The sequence below is a fragment of the Anas platyrhynchos genome, chromosome 2, assembly GCF_047663525.1.
Source record: "Anas platyrhynchos isolate ZD024472 breed Pekin duck chromosome 2, IASCAAS_PekinDuck_T2T, whole genome shotgun sequence".
Classification (NCBI taxonomy): domain Eukaryota; kingdom Metazoa; phylum Chordata; class Aves; order Anseriformes; family Anatidae; genus Anas; species Anas platyrhynchos.
The window spans coordinates 6,888,674-6,904,322 of NC_092588.1; the positions used below are offsets into that span (position 1 = coordinate 6,888,674).

Genomic DNA, 15,649 nt, shown 5'->3' on the forward strand with positions numbered 1-15,649 from the left:
TAAGCCGTTAAGCCACGCCCCTCGTGAGCCGTTGCTCCGCCCCCGCTCCTCCCAACGGGCGGTACCGGTTCCACCCCCTCGTGTGCCGCCCCGCCTATGGGGGCGCCGGTTGCTATTGGCTGGCTTGGGCTGTCAGTCAGGGGGGCGCCGCGGTTGAGGATTGGTGGCTGCGCGTCCGAGAGCCCCGGCCCTTCTGGTCTGTCCCGCCCCTCCGCGCTGAGGGGGTTGGGCTGGGGCGGGGCGGGCGGGGTGGGGTCTCTGAGGGGAGCTGGGGGGTGTGAAGGGTTTTGGGGGGCTCTGAGGGGTTTTCGGGAGCTGTGAGGGGTTTTTGAGGGGCTATGAGAGTTTTTGAGGGATGGTGAGGGGTATTGAGGGGGCTGTGAGCGGTATTGAGGGGACAGTGAGGGATATTGAGGGGACAGTGAGGGTCTCTGTGGGGTCGTGAGGGGCTCTGAGGGGTTTTGAGGGGCTCTGAGGGGTCGTGAGGGGTTTTAACGGGCTTCGAGGGGCGGTCTCTCCCCTTGAAACCCCCATGGCAGAGCTCCCCTGAGGGGATGTCTGCCCCCCAATCCCGTCTCAGGACCTGCTGCCCTCAGCCCCCTGAGGGCGGCTGGTGAGGGCAGCGTCCTCCCTTAAAGGAGCCAAGAACGGCGAGATTTTGCTCCTCAAATGAGAACAGAAAGCACGATTTTTAACTTTTTTTTCTCCCCCGAACACCGTTCGTTCTGTTTATCCAGCGTTTTGTATTTGTTTCTCTCGTACAAAGCACTTCATAAATACTAGCTAGAAAATCATACCGCTGAATTACACGACTTTAAGTGAGTTTGTGGTTCAGTAGCGGCCCATTTCACAGGTAAGAGCAAGTTCGAGAGACTCAAGCCTATTTTCCTGTTTTTTCAGTGAATGCACTTGGTATATTACATCATTATTCACTTTGATCTTTAGCTTTGAGACTTTACATAAGCCTCCTCGTTAGACCTTAGGTGTTTTATCAACGAGTCTTTGGTGACAAAAACCCAGAGTAAATGAGAACAGCCATTCTCCTCAGTAACACAGCACAAGGGCAAAACAAAAATACAAAATCACTGATGCCGAAATCCTAATACTAAATTTTGTAATCATTTTGACATGATCAGCTACAGTTAAAAGACCACTGAAACAATCTTTTTTTTTTTTCTGTGACAATAATCAAATAATCTCCCATTTGTATTTCATGCAAAATAGGTTTGTAATGCATCTTAGTCATGTCCTTGCAAAATGGAGAAAAAATCTCCGAAAAAAGACTAACATGAGAAATCACTCACTCAGTGCTTAGAAGCAGGGGTTAAGGTTCCCTTCTGAGAATTACATGTGCTCTTTCACCCTCAAAACGGAAGGGCCATCTATTAAGGTATGTTGCATCTTGTTATATTTCACAGACTGGAATGTCTCATAAAAAATGTTCGATGCTCTACAGTATAAAATGTACTTGATTTACATTCTCTGTACTACCCCTCCAAATAAATCTGACCCAGCAGTAACAAGAACCAGAAACAAATTTACAGAAATATATTTTTAAAGTCTCCTGCATGACATCAAACTTGACAGATACAACTAAAACATACAAGCAACTGCAAAAACTTGGATTACAATGAATGTTTTATTTCAACCTCCTATATACATCTTCTATAAAAAAAATACTGAAATGCAGCCATCTGTTGTGAAACAGGCAGACACACACAACTTTGACACAGAACAATATGTAGGAGTGTAATCTTTATTGAATGACCTGGAGCAAAATAATCCCTACCTTTGCCTGTAAAGCCAAAAATATATTTAAAGTCCCTCTACAGCATACGCAACTTCAGACAAAAAGGTAGCTCTGTTATACAAATGGTATAAAACACAATGTACCTTTCTTGGAAAAAGTCATATTCCCCCCGGTACCTGATTAAATAAACATTTGATGTTTTATAAAAAAACAACAGTATTTTTTCCTAAAGTATACCAATTCCCTCTGGTTTTCAATATAGAAAGGCTTACTGTATGTCTAAACACTGGTTTCTCACCAGGTCTATAATAACGTAGGAAGTGTAAAATTATCCACAATTTATCCTATCGTTGAAACTCAAACCTGTACATAACAATATATTGTTTTCTCCAGTGAAATTCACTGGGATGTAATAAAATGAGGAGGACAGAACAGATGGAAATACATGGTATAGAAAGCAGCTTAGGTTATCTGTTTACCTGGGAAAAAACTCCAAAACAGTTCTTACTGTCCAAAAAAAACCACAAATCTTAAGGACTGATTGTTTTCCTGCTACTGCAATCTATACAAAGCTTGAAAAACAGCTTGGTCAAGGAACTGTCCAGTAAGTACTAGTTTTACTTTTCACAGATGTGTAAAAATCATGAGTCCGAACTTTTAAACTTCACAGTTAAAGTGCTTATGCCTACTCTCCAACAGTAAAATTAACAGGATTTTTTACACATGTCCACTCTGCTGTCTACATGCACGTGGCAGTCTCACGAAGTTAGTCCAGTAGGTGTTTATCAGCTGGGAACCAACGTCAGAGTAACAGCTCTGAAACCACCAGCTCTGTGACCTGTCAGCATCTGTCAATTATTAAGAAGAAAAGGTAGATGCCAAAATTAATATCCGCATAATTGAAGCACTAGGACATTTTAGTACCTTTGCCCTCTGCTATGCAATTCAATTCCTTACTTCTTGTACCTCTTGACACAGATGAAGAGATATCAGAGGATTGTGTAAAGAGGCTGCAACTGAGCTGCATCCTCACTCTGGCACAACTTGTTGCAGGCACATTTTCCTTATTTACTGGGTCAGAATAACAAGCAGTATTTTCACAACTAAGTCATGTTCCTAGTATTGCAACCGCACTGAGATATTCATGGTTTTGCCCAAATTACTGTCCACTCATTTTTATTTCATACGACTGGTGTTATTCCATCTACTCAACAATCATATTAAGCTGCCACTGACCATAGAAGACTTTACATGGCTTTAATGTACTTCTTACCTCTGATTTAGTGGGTCCTGATTTAAAGCACAAACCGTAGCAGACTGTTAAGGAATTATTAATTATTTAAGCCTTCAGCTCATTAAAATGCATACAGCTGAAGACCTATAGAAGCAAAATCTATTTTGGGAAATAGTTTGTCACAAATACCACATTTAGTGAATATGTCCTTGATGTGACTCACCATGGTTCTGATTAGCATGTTGCTAAGTAGGTGCTGGCTTCCTTAGTGCTCCAATATATTACTTGCCAATTTCTGTTAGGCACATTGAAATTATCATTGCACTCCTTACCTCAGTATTGCTGTAGCTATTTCTTTTTAATATTATTATTATTTCTTTTTTTATTTTATTTGAATTTGGACTAAAGTATGAAGAAATAGACAAGAGCAAACTATCAATCAACACATGTATCACAAAATGTTTTCAGAAGCTCTGGAGGCTTTCTTCTGAATTGTGGCTTTCTCTTTTACCCTGTTTGCTCCACAGTTAAAAGTTAAGGCCACTTTCATCCGCAAGGAAATTTACTCCTAAGGCTGTTTCTTTTAAAAGATCTGTTACATGGATTTCATATCTTATTCACTCTTTCTCTATATTTTATTTCTAAGAGAAGCAAGATTTGCAGGAAAAAAAAAAGTAGCTTGCGTGAGGAGAAAAAAAATTCTGGCAGATAAGCTCTTTGCCACATTATTCATAGCCACTGCGGCACGTGCATGCTCATCTAAGTCTTCCATTTCTTTTGTACCTTGTTTTTTAGTATTAAATATCAGAAATAGGCTAACAGGAGCCTCATGGAGTTCAGCAAGGGCTAGATCAGGGCAACCTGATGTAGTGGGTTTACGTGGCAAGGTTTTGGTAGCAGGGAGCCATAGGTGTGGTTTCTGTGAGAAAGATCTAGAAGCCGCCCCATGTTTGGGAAGGGCTCCATTGTTTTCCAGATCTGAGCCAATAAGTGATGTTGTTTTGCGCCTCTGTGAGAGCATATTTAAGACAGGGAAAAAACGCTGCGCCACACAGCAGCCGGGAGAGTCAAGGGAATGAGGAACGGCACCAAGGTCAGTGTAGAAGGAGGGGGAGAGGTGCTCCAGGCGCCAGAGCAGAAGTCCCCTGAGGCCTGTGGTGAGGACCATGGTGAAGCAGGATGTCCCCCTGCAGCCCATGGAGTACCACGGTGGAGCAGGGTTCCACGCTGCAGCCCGTGGAGGAGACCACGGTGGAGCAGGTGGCCCTGCACCGATGGAAGCTGCCGCCTGTGGAAGACCCCTGCCGGAGCAGATTCCGGGCCGGACCTGTAGCCCGTGGAAAGGAGACCACGCAGGAGCAGGTGATCTGGCAGGAGCTGCTGCCCGTAGGGGAGCCAGGTTGGAGCAGTTTTCTCCTGAGGGATGGACCCCGTGGTACGGACCCATATCTGGAGCAGTTCTGGAAAAGCTGCTGCCTGTGGGAAGCCCACACCGGATCAGTTCATCAAGGACTGCATCCCGTGGGTGGGACCCCACAGCACAGGGGACGAGAGTGACCGAGAAGGAGCGGCAGAGAAGAAGTGCTGTAGACTGACCATAACCCCCATTCCCCCGTTCCCCTGTGCCGCTCGGGGGGAGGAGGTGGAAGAGGGTGGATGGGGGGGGAGGTGCTTTTGGTTTCTTTCCTTTGTTTCTCACTTCTCTAGCTTGTTAGTAATGAGCAATAAATCTTACTATCTGTCTTCTTATGCTGAGTCTGGTTTGCCTGTTACACTAATTATTGCGTGATTTTCTCGTCCTTATCTCAATCCTTGAGCCCTTTTCACATATTTTCTCCCCATTCCTCTTTGAGGAGGGGGAGTGAGAGAGCGGCTGTGGTGGAGCTCGGCTGCCCACTCGAGCGGAACCACGACACCTGACCTGCTATAAGATGTCCTTCTCCTGGGAGATGGTCTTCAAGGTATGTTCCAATGCAAACCATTCAGTGATTCTATGAAGTGCAAAGTCCTGCATCTGGAGAGGAACAACCCCAGATACCAGTACATGCCAGTGGCCACACAGCTGGAAAGCAGCTCTGCAGAAAAGGACTTGGAGGTCCTGGTGGACACCAAGTTGAACAGGAGCCAGCAGTGTGTCCTTGTAGCATTAAAAGCCAACAGCCTCCTGGGCTGCATTGGGAAAAGTGTTGCCAGGAGGCTGAAGGATCCTTCCCTTCTGCTCAGCATTGGTGAGGCCACACATGAAATGCCATGTCCAGTTCTGGGCTGCAGTACCTCGGAGAAGCAAACATGCTGAAGACAGTCCAATGTAGGCCCACACATATGATGCAGAGACTGAAGCACCTCTCCTATGAGAAAAGGCTGAGAGAGCTGGGACTGTTCAGTCAGGAGAAAAGACAGCTCAGGAGGAATCTTATGCATGTCTATAAATACCTGAAGGGAGGGTGTAAAGAGAGCAGAGCCAGCCTCTTTTCAGTGGAGCCCAGTGCCAGGACAAGAGGTGGTGGGCACAAACTGGAACACAGGAGGTCCCGTCTGAACATCAGGGCTTTACTGTGCGGGTGACTGAGCACTGGAACAGGTTACCAAGAAAAATTGTTGAGTCTCTCTACTTGGAGATCTTAAAAAAAAAAAATAAACAACATCTAGACATGGTCCAGGGCAACCAGCTTTAGGTGTCCCTGCTTGAGCAGGGGTGTTGAACCAGTGATACTACAGCAAAACAAGTAAATGACTTTTTTTGCTGTTGTTGAAAATGTGTGGTAAACATCCTCTGTGAAATCATTCGGACTGTGATCCCAATATCATTTACTTCTTTCCCACACAAGTTGCTCTAGACTTCTGCCTAAGTTATCATCTTCATTATGTTCTTCAGCTCTTATAAGAAAGAAAAATATTTCTAATTGCTTATAACACTAACTCTGGTTACTCAGAGGTAGATACTCCTCTGTTCTTAGACATAATCAAAATGGTTAACTTACCCACACCTGTTCTCTGTAATTATTAAATTATTATTAAATTAACTGTAATTCAGTCCTAGGTTGCACCTCCTCATATTTTTGCCTGCAACATTAAGATTTTGCCATAATTTTGCTGTTTCAGACATTCATAATGGCTAGTTCTGAACAATCCTGTTAGCATATCATTTAACTTTCCTTAAAAATCTCATGGGCAACTGTTATGATTTCTTGAACTGCTGTCTTCCAGAGAGCGGAAAACTGTGTCACTAATCTCTGCTTGGGCTGACCTCCTGCTATCCAGGTTGAGCACCTAGTACATGAAATGTGTAAGAACTGGAAAGATCAACGATGACATCATTTGTAGCAGGCATATTTTAGCATTCCTCATTATTCTTTTCCGGCTTTTAAAAGCATCACAACAGGCTCTCCATTTTCTTGTACAGTAATTGAGGCAATACACTGCAGTGAGTTCACCACCTTGTTCATTATATTCACGTAAGCCATGATCCACAGGGCTTTTTTCTTTTGCTTATACATTATTGCTAATGGCAGTTTTAATGGTGCATGTAGTCCTGGAACTGCATGCACATATGCCTTGATCATATGATCTACATTCAGACACCACAAAGAACTTTATTTTCTTTGCACTGAGCTATTTCATAAGATTAAACTAATTTTGCTTTAATTAAGATGCAATGATTTTACATCCTTCTGTCACGGTATTGGTTCTGTACATGTTTTTATTAAAAATCTACATTTTGACATTTTCCTTTATGTATTTCCTAATATTTCATATAGTTGTGATGATGCAAAAAATTTCGGTATAGTCATGGTGAAAGGACTTCTTTTTGTATACTCTTTCTTTCTTATATATAATAAAAATTTTAAGTATAGTTCTGTATGTATAAAATGGCTTATAAATAGTTTTTCGCCACTTCTTTCTTGATCCTGGACTGTAGCTATAAAAGAATGTTGCATTATTGCTGAATTTCTCTGCTCTGAACTTTTGCCAAATTTTATGCTTTTTTTTTTTTTTTCCTGTGTAGCATACTTGTAGATATGATGTGCTTTGTACACTGCTGAACAATCTATATGTGCTATGAAGCTACATGCATCTGGGCTTTCCACATGCCTCTTTTATTGCTCTGAACTTGGGTGGTGCCAAAATCTATTTTACCCTTATCTTTTTTATACCTATCATCATCCTGGTTACACCTCTTTTCGCACATTACGTTGTGTGCCAGTAAATGTTTTCTTCTGTTGTTTGGACAGCTTTTTCCAATGTGAAACAGTTGCTATTTTTTTTTTTCTCTCATTCAATCTCATTAAAAACCATTCTTTCATAGACTGCCTTTCCTAACTACCAGACCTCATAAGATATACCTTAATAGTTGTCTTATTAAAACCTTGATATCTCTTGAAACATTTATCTTTATATGGTGATGTTTCCTTTACTAAGAAATATGTCTTAATTCAGAATGATATAATTTGTTTTCTTATCTGTTTTTACCTGAGATCTTAAAGTACCTCTGTTTTTTTCCTTGTTTATTGGATTTATATGTCGAGGTTTTGGTAGCCCTTTCATTCTATTTTCTGCACCATTTTCTTTGAGGAGGAGGAGTGAGAGAGTGGTTGTGGTGCAGTTCAGCTGCTCAGCAGGGTAAAACACCTACACTTCATTACCAGGTGGAAAGAGTAGCAGTTAAGAGTGAGGAATATTAAGAACTCCAAACCCTGAAAGAAATCCACTACATTAGTGTCTTCTACCTACCACTACTTTTTGTGGTAATTCTTTTCTGATCTACTCATATTCTATTTCTTTCATTATTCTGCATGAAAATTGTAGTTAGTTTCTTTCCTTCTGATAATGTATCAGAAAATATCATTGTTCAGACTGCTCAGATCCACAGAGGTAGGGTAAACTAAAGATACATAATAGAGGCCATTTGGTGCTGGTAGTTTATTGCATTTGCTTTTAACTCAGACTTAACTCAGACATGATAATCTTGAAACAAATTTTTTAGTTCTGTTAAGGAGAAGGGATAACAGTAAAATGTCAATTTTGGGGAAAAAAAATAAATAAATCTTGTTTAAAATTCTAGAAGGTAGTGGTTTTCAGTCCAGGTATTCAGCTACACCAGATGCTACTAGAATGAACCAGAAAGCATTTAATGAAGAATTTGCAGAGTACGATGAGACCTAAATACACACACAAATAATGAGCTCTTATGAGTGACCTCTAAGTGTTTGCTTACCTGAAGTGAGATTTTGATGCAAAGCAGCAGTGGTAGGAGAGCCCCAAAGGAGCCATTGAAAAGTAAATCAGCTATACACAAAGTACACCATAACCAGTTCATCTTCTGTTGGGGAATGGGAGCGTGCTCCTTCTGTACCTTCTACAGGCAACAGATGAAAGAGAATGAACTCACCACAAAAGACAGCAAGTCTTTGCCTCCTGCTCAAAGAAAGTATACAGAAAATATGTGAAACATTGATTTTTATAAGTGTTCCCACTCTGCCAGGCAAGTATGCTACAACGGAAGAATCAAGCAGCGCAAAATGTTCTCGGTATCCTATGTTCCAACTATCTTCTGTGATTCAGAGAAGAAAAGGGCAGAAAGAACCATCAACCATTTGTCATCAGAGATTTGCTCAGTTCACTAGCACTTGCTGAACAGGCTAGTGTGTTTTTATGTCTAGATCCAAATAATGTCATTTGCGCTTTTACAACAAAGTAATTCTGTTTTCTAAAGCTGATGTTGTCAAACCACCTATCAATACCATCTCCGCAATGAAATGTTGGTGTGGGTTCACTGCTTAATTTCATTCTATCACAAAGTAGGCAACCAATATATTCAAAAAATATATATTTTTAGAAAGTCTCAGTTGTACATACCTTGATAATCATTAGTATTAGAAAAAGAGAGAACCTATGGTAGAAAGGCAGAATTGTGTCAAATACTATATTTATGATGTTTGTCTCACAAGAAAACCAATTTTTAAATCCATTACATGACAAGCTTAAATACAGTTCAAATGCAACTTCTGATCGGTGTGTTTTGGTTTTATATTTTGGAATAATATGTTTCTGTATTACACTTATCTTTTTCTAAATTTTTGCATTAAGCAAATTGAATATTAACTCTGTAGGTTTAGCATATCTTGATATAGACAGTAAATAAACTAGTGAAGTTCCATTTCAATACCAGCCTGATTTCATTTGAGATGAAATTGAAATTGAAAGTACCTGCCCTGCAACATGGTATTAATAGAACAGTAATCTTCAGTTCTTTGTAATAATTTTACATTCTATAGTAGTTATATGACATATATAGCATTATATTTATTTCACTATTTAAGATAAAGTAATCTGGATGGAAGAATCAATTTAATTTGTTTATCAGGATTCATCTTTCTATTAGTTGTCTCATGGCATGAGAAAAACAGTATTTGTATCGTGCATTGTTTGAATGTTGAGTGGTCACAAAATCAGGTACCATTACATGGAGATAAGGAGGAGGGGGAGAGTGTGTTATTAGGACACTTGTTGCAACCCTCATATTAGCTTTACAATTATAAGGTGGTATCTTATTAGCTATCTTACACTTAGCTATCTTGCATTAGCTATCTCCTGCATCCAGTTTTGAGAATGATTAAAGAATTAAGGTATTTTGCCAACAACTTAGGAGACAAAAATCAGTATTATTTGTCCTTTTAAAACAACAACAATAACAACAAACACAAAACCAATAACAAACTGGAGGACTGGTTATAATGGCAAAGAATATATTGGAATGTTTGTGATGTAACAATAACAACAAAAAAACATCAGCAGAAGTATCAAATACAGTTATATAAATAAATAAATAAATAAATAAATAAATCAGAGCACTAATAAATCCCAGGGGAAAGAGCTCTGGGAATACAGCGTAGCAGTTGTGTATTAACAGATTGGCTTTTGGGATTTAAAGAGAAATTCTAGAAGTTGTCCCAGATTTGTGAGTCCTAAATGTGTTGTGGAAACAAGACAAAATGCATAGAAGACAGCAATATAAGAAATGTTGAGAGAGCTCTGTTGCTTTGGGGGCTGGGTAGAAAAAAATGTGTCTGTGAGAAGTCACTGTATAAAAAATAACCAGTTTCTACAAAGTATTCCTGAGAATTCAATAGATGAGAACGCCCTTATTTTAGATTTTTAATTTTGAACTCAAGTGGAAAACAATAGTCCTGACCATATGTTACAATTATAACAGCACTTCTGTCAACAAATTAGGTTTTAGCAAAATGAAGGAACATAATAGACAGGACTGTTTCACTCTAGTTCCATGTGTAATGTGAAATGTTAAGGCAAAAATAGGCCTTTGCTTTCCTGCTAAAAGGCTTAAATCAAGTGTAATTTCTCTCCTTTGCCCAATCATTTTCCTTAATAATTTGGGATATTGACTTAATGCAATTCTGTGTCTTAAACTGAGATATTTATTTTTGGTCAGAAGAAAAACAAGTTACTAAAAATCAATAGTTTGAATTTTATTGATGCACTGTCTTATTATTTTGGCAGTGAACAGCCAGTAATGTGTGCTAGTATAAGAAGTGCTTAGTAAGGCTTAAAATCTATCCAAGCACAGATTTCCTTAAATATTACACATCGCAGGGCTAAAACCTGAATTCTGGCTCCTATTCTCAGGCTCTAGATATTTTTGTTGTTGTTGTTGTTTTAATTAGTGGAGAATTAGAACACAATACTTCCCAAGGAAACAACCTCTGATTTCTTAAGGAAACTGTTAAGTTTTATTGACTTTTCAAGAGTTCACCTCTTATACGGTTCAAGTAAAAGTGCAATGCTTGAAAAATGGGATATAAATGTGTCTTTTATATTACCTTGAGAAGCTAAGGATATCTTTATAGCATTAGTAGTTAGTGATTGATGCAGTCATCCTAAATCTCAACTTTGCTGCTGCAGCAAGTCCCCAAAATTAGCATAACAATTGGCTGCTGATATTTTCATTCATTACTGTGATTTTTTCTGGTGTTTTGCGACAGATCTTTTGTTCACATGATATAATATGCAGTTAAATTACCCCATTTTGTGTCTGTTTTTCAATAAACAGAATGTGTTACACAAATATGCTGTGTTCTTAGTTGTATTGTGAAACAAATACAATGTTCTAAATGACACAAATAATTTTATTTTTAATATTCACTATGGTATCTTTTTAATATTTTTTTTTTTTTTTTTACTTCATGATGCCCTATATTATAGCTATAAGGATAATAATGTGATCTCTTGTGCTCTATATTGCATTAGATTTACTCTGCAGATTAGGAAACAATCCTAAAAATATTCAATCCTAAATATATCCAGATACATTTCTACTTCATTTTTATAGCACATAAATAGAACAGCTATAATTCTATACTAGTAACAGATCTAATTTGAGTAAAAACACTTCAGGTAGGCTGGGACAAATTAAAGCATAAAAGTGGGAATGTGTGAAAGAAACATATGCTTACATTTCAAGATTTGTGGTATTTAGTTATGGCAGTGTTACTGTCCTGTTGGTTTTTCACATAGAGGAAGATATGAATATTCAAGTTTCTTTAAGCAGAAAGGCCAGTAGTCAACAGTAGCTTTATAAAACAATGCCTTGTCAGATGCTATTGTCTTTCACATGCAGGAACAGGATCAATGTGAATTTTCTTTTTGCTAACAGTCTTACAGGGAGCTGCATGATACAGAACTGTAGAAAAACAAGATGGAACAGACAAACCCCCCATGTCATCTAGTCCAGCAGTTTGCCCAAGGAAAGAGTCCAGGGGACACTAATATCAGCGGAACTGCCTTGACAGAAAATTGGATATTCTACAAGTGAGGGCCTTTCCTTATACCTACAAACATCTCCTTTGAAGTAAAGCATGCGTGCAAGTGTGCCAAAACAGAGTTCACTGTAGGACTTGAGCTTTTGCCCTAAAGCTCTCAAACAATGTATATAATGTTTATTCCACTTGGACTATGTATAGAGGTTATTCTTATGCATCCTGCATCTGTTCATCATTATTCACCTAATATAAAGAATGTGAACAATTAAGTTATGTTTTTAGAACACAGGTCTTTATACAACTGCCCAACTACCCTTTCTTATATTAACTATGCTAGATAGAAACCCAACTTCACCCTTCACTATACTGTCTTTCATGTGTTTCCAAAGTGTTTTAGTTTTCAACAACCATAGCTGTGAAAATCATATTTACAATACCATCCCCCAGTTAACCCCTTTCTAGACAAAAAGGTTAATGCCAAACCAATTTCTTATTTAAAACCTGCTGCAATAAAATTGCTGCAAACCTTTGGTCCTCCATGTCTCACTAAATGTAAAAGCCAGACTTGTGAAAGGTTAACAAAAAAGTTATAGGTTCTTGAAGAATAAATTCTGAATAAAAAATTAAATAAAATGTTAATGGTTCAGTCATTTTAGTTAGATCCTTATGCACTAGAATACAGGATGGGTAAAGTTCAGAAATAATGTTTAATCTTAAAATTGCTCCAAATCAAAAAGAATCAGAAAAAAATAATAATAAAATAGATGTGGAGAGTATTATTATTCCAGCAGTGTTAAGACAAAAGATCTTAATTCAATGAAAGAAATGGAAGGAAGTCCAAAGAAGTGTGCTCATCTTGTTTTTCTCTCTATTGTAAACTTAGAACTTGATGTCAGATTAGAAAAGAAAACACTGTAATTTGAGGAATAAAAAGTTGTTTTCTTCTTAATGAGTGAAATCATAATCTGTCCACTATCTGTGGTCCTAAACTTAAAGGATGGTTCATTCATATCCCACAGCTTACAAGATCTAGCTACACTCAAGGCATTTCCTTACTATGACAGTCTTGCAATTGGCAGCACCAATATTTGTATCCCTCCAGAGAAGATTCAACTGTTAAAGTTATTGTTAATCAAATAAGAAAATGCAATCCACATCTTTGTTTCAGAGACGTAAAATTACATCAAATGTGTAATTTCAAAATATCATAGAAGAAATTGGAAGAAAAAATAATAATTTATAATCTAGTTTAGTGTTCATATAATCTTTATCACAAGTAGCTCTTTCTTACTAACACTGAGCTCTCAACTTTTTTTTTTTTTTTAATTAAAGAAAAGAAAATCCATATATCATGTTACACAGCTGATTTTCATCCAGATATGCTGATACAGCAGGAGTTTTTACTGAAGTAATTTCTGGCCCGATTTTATAAAAACCATCAACCTCCACTCTTAAAAACAAGAAAACTTCTAAAGTTTTACACAGTCAGTGATATTTGTACTGTGTTTCTTTTTGAAATTGAGAAAGAAAAGCCTCTGGAATTCTGAATCCATTTTTCATCCCCCAGAGCCTTAGAACCAACCCACCAAAAGAGGCGATAGTCTCTAATGTTAGAAAGTATTAAAGAAATAGAAATTAGCATGGATTAATAATGTGAAAGTTGATATTAGTCGTCATTAAAAAAATCTGTTGTTTTTAAGACTTCGTAAGGCTTCAAAATGGAAGCTCTCAAAACAGCCCTAGGTGTTTCTGTACTACGTCATTTAACATTTCCCGTGTTGAAGAAATTCTTCTTCAACCTCCAGACTTTATTATAAAGAATTTAGTTATAATAGACAGCAGTGTACAAATGCTACAGTAGAGTAAGCTGAGACAAGATAATGTCTCTATAAAAATGATTTTTGCTCTTTATTTAAAAATACCTGCAAGCCTGGAGTTGATAAAATATCTACAGTGCCAATTGGTATAGAGCCTGTTTCAACTGGGTTTTAAAATCTTGACAAAGGTTCAAGAAGGTAGTTTCCTGCTATATGGTTCTTGAGAGCTGTCAAAAAATAACTGTTTTACAAAATGGTCTGGGAAATGTAGTTCTATTGAAGTGATTATTTTGTTAAATAACCATTATAAACACATTGCAAAAAGGGGATGAAGTGCTGGTAATGCTTGATTAAAATGTATGTAAAGGAAATGGTAAAGGAAACATGGCAGTAGCAAGACAGCATTGAGGGGTAATAAGGGTCGATATCATTGTTTGTGCTGTATTTGGTTAAAATTATCTGGAGATTTTAGATTCTGTGTTGTGATTACTTTCTTTGAAGAAGACACATGCTTTTTTTGAGTATAATGTAGGACAGTTCAGTTTGGTTTTATGTTGTTTTACAAAAGGGTATATGAGTAACATTCAATAAATCACTTAATATATATATTGTACTAATAGTTGAAATCTTGAATTTTATCGCACTATTTAAATATTCACACAAATGGATGATATAGCTTTTGCTTGTACCCCAGTGTTACCTATATGACGTAATCAATAGTTTTATACACGTTAGAATTCAGTTTCCTGCAGTGCTGATGCTGTGCTGTTCCTGCAGATAGGTGTTTCTGTACTGCTGGAGAACATTTTTAGTCTCTTGGATCTGAATGACATAGAATTTCTTGGAAATGACTATTTAGTTTATGATACTACAGTCTTGCATTTTTAAAGAGGGTCATTAGAACTGAATTATGTCTTTTAGAAATTCTTAGTGCCTTCTTTTTATTTTCTTTCTGAACCTGCCAATGCCAATATTTAAAACAAAACACTGATTTTGCACAAATACTTGATTTTGCACAAACTGTCTAAGCAGTAATAATATATGTTTTGTTCTCTATATGAAAAACTATTAACTCTTAATGAGATCTTAGAATGAATTTTGGAGTTGAAGGAGAGAGAATAGCTTTAGAATTGCTGACAACCATAACTGTAGTTTCTGACTTCTCTGTTTTCATTACCAGTGTGACAGTGAGGCCACCACTTGTGATTCAGCATAGAGTGAACACCAAGGATTGTGCTTCTGTTCAGCACAAAGGTGACACAGCATTCATTTGGGTGGGCAGCAGGTACCAAACACATCCCTAATGCAACTTGACATGCTTAGTATAGCAGATGTGACCTCCAGCTACTGTTGCAGATGGATGTGGATCGCCTATAGATCTTGTGTCATATTGCCTCTCCCTGTACAAATGATGCCTTGTTATCAAGTCTTGAGGAATCTCAGGTAACACCAGATGCTCATTCCTAGGCAATTGAATTGCATCTTTCCCATTCTTGGAGAATTTCTTCCTGGCTTATGGAAAAACAATGAAAAGACACTATTTTCTTTGACCAAAAAGAAGGAAAAAAAATGGTTGGAATGATTGTGATTTCTCATTTCAGTTAAGAAAACAAATACATTGACTTCAGACTGTGTTTACTTTTTTTTTGTAAATGACTGAGGTGTGTCCCATGGCAACAATCTGTTTCTTTGATGGAAACCTCAATGAAATCTGTCATTAGCTGGTTTGTTTTCACATACCAAGTCTGCTGTGTAAGGCAGATTCTTACCAAATAAATAAATAAAATAAAATAAAAATTAATATATATACATATGTATTAATCTATATGCTCGCTCCTCTGTGGTTTTATTAGGGTTACTATAGAAATTGAAATTCTTCACCAAGCTCCTGACAATATTTAATGACTTTATGGTGCTTTGGTAACCTTTTAAAGTATACAAATCAATCTAGCATGAGAGCAAATGAAAATAACTACCAGTATAACTGCTAATTGCTGTGATCACATTGTGCCAAAGTTTATGCAGGTGTTTAACTTCAAACGTGTACACAGGTCTGTAGCAATGGCTTCTA

At 37.8% G+C, this 15,649-nt stretch overlaps 1 long non-coding RNA gene across 1 annotated transcript; it reads left to right on the plus strand.

The window, feature by feature from the left end:
• The first annotated feature begins 307 nt into the window (after nt 1–307).
• On the plus strand, nt 308–15,402 carry LOC140001804 (uncharacterized). Its single transcript, XR_011807329.1, has 3 exons — nt 308–853; nt 11,656–11,810; nt 14,759–15,402. It is a non-coding gene; the product is annotated as an uncharacterized lncRNA (long non-coding RNA).
• Nucleotides 15,403–15,649: the final 247 nt, after the last annotated feature.